This window comes from Capsicum annuum, chromosome 2 (genome assembly GCF_002878395.1).
Source record: "Capsicum annuum cultivar UCD-10X-F1 chromosome 2, UCD10Xv1.1, whole genome shotgun sequence".
Classification (NCBI taxonomy): Eukaryota; Viridiplantae; Streptophyta; class Magnoliopsida; order Solanales; family Solanaceae; genus Capsicum; species Capsicum annuum.
In genome coordinates, this window is record NC_061112.1 from 85,880,153 (window position 1) to 85,886,152 (window position 6,000).

Sequence of the window (6,000 nt, forward strand, 5' to 3'; positions counted from 1 at the left end):
ATACATAACTCTCAAAGTAGGTGGATGCTTACCTCAATTTTTCTTTATCCGATGATGTTCATATTAGAATTGATTTAATTTGACCTGTCTTGATTGAACCCAAGTTCAATGGAACATTCATATAGCACCAGTGTACCACAATAAAATAATATGATAATCAATATATCAACAAAACAATTCATTAATCGAGATATCAAAATAGTACTAAAAAGACGATACCTTAATAAAGCTATTGCAAAAAGAAAAAAGTGACTTTACTTACTTTTGTCTTCACTTTCTTTTTACTACAGTAAAACCAAAATTTAAGAACTCCAGCACTAAAAAAACATAAAATTTAATACTAAATCATCTATCATAGATTCAAAACAAAAAAAAAGAGGAAAAAGTTAACGTACTTTTGTCTTCACTTTCTTTTGACTACAATAATACAAACAACATCAAAATTGAAAATTGAAGAAGAAATAATTTTATAGAAGAATAACTCAATTTCAAACAAAACACACATTTTTTCTACATATTTTTTCTCTCATCCGTTTTTTGTTAAAAGAAAATAAACTATTCAGAATTAAATGAAAATACAACAAAAAATATCATATCATGAATGCCTACCTTTTAAATATTGATGATGGCACATGTGATGTCAAGGTAAAACCTTAGCCATTATAGCAACTTATAAGTACATATGATATCTGCGACACCAACATTAATAATAATAACAATATACATACACGTAGAACTTACCTTTATTCTACTACTATTTCTTTTATGGGTTAAAAGATTATGTCTGATAGATCCTCAACTCAAAAATAATAATAATAATAATCAAATAACAAAATTAATTTAACAAAAATTAACGAAAACTCATATTTGTTTGAGATCACTACACGTTGCACAAACAAAACGAAAATCGCCGTCAAAAGAAAGAAGTTGTACGGTGTAAACTCATTGTCATATTGTTTTCATGAGAAAACGAAGTGCAAGTCAATTTTTGAAGAATTGGTTTCTGTAATTTAGCTTATTCTTTTTCTTTTCCCTCATAGGAGTCGTTGTCTTTATGAACGTGAGAAAAAGAAGTAATATAAGGGATTTTAATTGAGGTACTTAATTTAAGAAAATAATTTGTAGAAAGCTACCTACTTGAAATAAAATAGGACCTCTTTTAATGTAAATAACTATTTAATATAGGATTTTGCAATTTAAATTAATATTTAATATCATAAAGGGGAAAAAGACGATTTTGTTTAAAGTGAAGACTTTTAATGAAGCGCAAAAAGGGCAAACGTCAATTATAAGGGACTTCACACTTTTAATATAATAGAGACTAGTCTAACTGCACGTGTAATGTTTGATAATTTAAATTAAATAATTTTATCTATTCCGGAGATTTGTCATAGTGTACAAAAAGTTCAAATCAATTTTCAAAAATCCTTAACACTTAAATATAATAATGTAAATATAAACATCTATTTTAGTGTAAGCACATTTATCTTTTACCACCAAAAGTTTCAAATAATTGATGAATATCACTTTTATGTTTGTCATGCAGCACCTCTTTTCCTTGGGCCCATTGCAATAGTAGCCTAAAGAAAATGAATTATGAAAGCAACACATGATGTAGAAGGGAAAAAGTTGATTAGTTGAAAAAAATTGATGGGTTAAGTGAATAATGTACCTAAATATTTGAGTCATTTTCGTGAATTTAATCGAGGAAGAGCATTACTTATTAATAGATCCAACAAAGAATACAAATTAAATCAATTAAGAACATAAATTCAACTAATAACACGAATTAAATAAATTAAAAATATAAGCAAAATTGTCAGTATGCCAATTAATATTGTGTTTAAATTATTAATAAGCAAGCAACAATCAACATACCAAAAAATGAAAATTTTTATGACAAATAAACTAAATCGAGTTGACGAAGAAATTAGCATGACTTTTATCGAAGTTGGTAAAAGGTATGTTAAAGCCTATTTTACGTGGGTATGGAATTGTTATTTTTCAATTTTTGAGTTTTTTAACCATATTTTGCATAAAAAAAGTTATGCTAAAACCAAGTTCGGAAAGAATAGAGTTTTTTTTATTATTTTATTTTTGGGGGGGATTTCACGTAGGGGTGGGGTTTTTTTTTAGTTACTAATTTTTTATTATTATATTATTTTGGGTTTCATGTTGGGACTGATTTTTTTATTACTATTTTCTTGGTTTCACCTTGGGGGTGATTGGTTTCACATTGGTTTTTTTTATTACTACTTTTTGGGTTTTACATTGGGGAAGGAATTTTTTTTCGGTTTCTATATATGGTTAGTTTTTTTTTGGATAAAATACATATGTTAACATACTTAAGTACTTAATTACAAAAAATAGCAACACTTTTTCCTAATTACATTCTATAACATATGTAGCATTATTTTAAGTGGTTCTTATTTTTTTGCCAAATAAATTTTTTACTGTGATAAAATCCCCCTTTTCACCACTACTTCTTTATCTTTTCTTAATTTAAATTTCTTTTTCCTATTTTTCCGCCATTAACCATCACTCTCTCCTCAATCTTATTGCATTTTGTAAGATTCTTGCACGATTTGTGATAAGGATTTGCTTCCCATATTTTAGGTAATTATTAATCGCATTTCCTATGTGAGCATTTTATTTTTTTTCCTACTTTAATTCATCAGAAATTTAATTTTTAAGGGTTTTGTGTTTTAATGGATCAATACACTGCAAAAACACCTATAAACAGTGGTACAAGGAATATGAAATTAGTGTATGATGCACCATCTTTTAGTCTTGGGTTAACTCAAGAAGATTTAGTTACTGTTGTTTCAAATCCTTTACAGTTGGGAAAATCTGGTAGATCAAAAGAAATTAGGTCGAAGTTTCGCAACAACGAAGTGAAGATGACGGAAATTTTTTAAAAAAAGGGTTGAAGAAAAATCCTTCTCCAAAGGAGCAAAAAACTAAAAAAATGGTACGAGAAGAAAAGGAAATCTAAAGAAATTGAAGACGATGTTGACAAATCTTATGATAAATCTGAAGAAGAAAGTGAGGAAGAGGTATTTTTTTATTTGTAAATGTATTATTATTTTTGTGTTCAAGTAATTATGTATTTTCTGTTATGATGATATTTAGGGATTATGTGAAAATATATTGTTGAATTAACTACTCATGAATAGTATTTGGATATATATTTTTCTAATATAGGTGATATGTATTTTTAGTATAGTTGATATGTATTTTTAGTACAGCTGAATAATTTTGACCTATATATGTTTTTAGTGTAGTTGATATGCATTTTTGAGTATTTGTATTTTTCAGTGTTTGTTGTATTTTTCATATGGTCAAAATACATATGCATGTTATTTTAGTTTAACTACCATAACAGTCTATTGTCTATATGTATTTTTAGTATATTTGATATGTATTTTTCAGTGTTGGTTGCAGTTATGATTGTATCAAAATACACATGCATTTTAATCATCTGAAATATATATGCACATTATATGTTTTTTTGTTCGATTGAATTTTGTTTACAGATTAAGAAGTGGAAGTTTTTTTGTATAGGTGATGCGGGACGAAATACTCCTTGTCAGAAAAATTCTAAGATTTTCACCGCACATGTGCTCGTACATTGACAATGATATTTATGGAAGCATACGCGCAATTTTAAACAAGGAACAATTTAAAAACTTTTGTGAGAATAACATTTTTGGTTATTTTATGAAGAAGAAGCAGTGTGTAGTGCAAGCACAGTTGTGAAGATGTGTTATGACGCTTGAGGTGAAGGGTAGTTCTTCTTCTGGGATTATGATCTGTGCTAATGGCACCTCTCTTAGTTTTACTCCCATGGATTTTGCTATCATAACTGGATTGAATTGTGTGTCTAATAGGTATGACTTTATTTTTTATGAGGGTGTACCAAATAGGTTGATTGAAAAGTATTTCAATGGGGTAGAAATTATATAGAAAAGGCAACTATTTCTACCATTCGTGGAGAAAGTATGGGGGGAGAACAATGACAAGGATGCTGAGAAATTTGCAATTTTGTATTTCCTACATTCATTTGTGTTGTCTAACATTGACATTGTTGTTATACCCCGTCTTCATTTTGAGTTGGTAGATAGTGGTAGATATAAGGATTTTTCATGGGGTTCTTTATCTTTTGAAGATCTGGCAAGAAGTTTGAACAACCAGCTGAAAGCTGGGGGCAGATTTTTTTTGATTCAGGGAATGCCACTGGCTATTCAAGTGTGGCTATATGAGTGTTGTTCAAATGTCCCACCAAAGATTGCATTGAAGGTTGAGAATCGAATTCTCTGATTATTAAATTGGAAGACGATTGCACCTCGTCCACGATATGAGTTTTTGATGAATTCTATGTTCAAGGACAATGGCAAAGTTTGTTATGAACAAATATATATGCATTGATATGTATTGTATTGTATTGTATTGTATTGTATACATATATTCTTTTTCATTTTCAATTGTTTAACATATTCTTTAACATATTATTTAACATATCCGCAGGTTGTATTTAAGAACATAGAGCCAACTGAAATGGAACTGGCAAAGCTTGAAATACCACAGAAGGATGGAATTGAAGATGAACGTTCAGTTGATTCTGACGATGACTTCAAGGATCCACCACCAAAGAAGATCAACGAACGTTCAAAAAAGAAACAGAAGGTGGATTCATCAACCCTAGTAGCGAAGAAACCTTCAGGGAAAAACCAAGTCAATATTGTTGATGCGCATACCCAAATGAGGACTCTACCTTATCGTGCTACCAAGGCTGCTGTAATGAAGACACCAGTATTCAAGCCAATTCCAACACGACAGAATTCTTCTTCATAAATAAAGGAAGGAAAGAAAACAGCTAGGGTTATTTTTCCTCAGGTACAGTCAAAGGCAGATAGTCATGTAGAGGAAGTAACCGTATCAAAGCGTGAGAGTCATGTTGAGAAAGAAACATTTATTTCTAAGAAAGTTTTTGATGCATTCCGCGAAGAGGTAATTTTTTTTGTCAAATGTTTGTTTTACATTTAAAAATATGTGTTTACTAAATTTGTATGAATACAGGTTCGTCAAGAGTTTAAAGAAATTCGTGAAGAGTTTACTCAAATTCGTTAATTAGTGAAGAAAAAGTTCAAAAAAATGATCAAAGCAATTGAACATAGCAAGGTAAAAGTTTTATTATTATATAATATCCACAGTATTAAAAAAATACATATGCAGAGTATATGAAAAAATATATATGCAGTATATTGCCAAAAATACATATGAAGTTTATACAAAAAATACATATGATTTGATATAAAAAAAATACATATGAAATGTAATACAAAATACATATGCAGTGTGTCAGAAATGTATTTTGATAAATACATATCCAGAGTTTGTAAAAAAAATAGATATGCAGTATATTGTTAAAAATACATATGTAGTTTATTCAAAAAATACATATGAGTTGATTTTAAAAAAATACATATGAAATGTATTACAAAATGCATATGCAGTGTGTCAAGAAATATATTTTTCAACACTATGTATTTTTAGTGGGCTGGTATATACATATTAAGTGAAATCAAATAATAGTAGTTTATTTAAATTATACTTGTGGCAACAACATGAAGATACAGAGGTTGAAGCACAACAGATGGATTATGCTGGTGTCGAAACATCACCACAACAATTCAGTCCTACTGTTAATCAGAATTTGGATGAGAATCAGGATGGTACAAAGGTAAAAAATAACTAAAATATGATTATTCTTTTGGGTGCACAAATGTAATTACTTTTTTTGTGTAGTTATATGTTATTTTATATATAGTCTTGCATAAACATATACAACTGGATTTTTGTTTGAAATTGGTTTAATTTTTTTTGCTTGTTTGCAAGGGATGCACTGATTTGTATCCAGATAAAACAAACATTGAAATTGATTCTCAACATTTAATTCCCGATGAGCTTCTCCAAAGTATAAATTTGGATTATAATCTT

At 28.8% G+C, this 6,000-nt stretch overlaps 1 pseudogene; it reads left to right on the forward strand.

The window, feature by feature from the left end:
• LOC107857852 overlaps positions 1-4,854 on the forward strand; it is a 66,686-nt pseudogene extending 61,832 nt beyond the window's left edge.
• Positions 4,855-6,000: the final 1,146 nt, after the last annotated feature.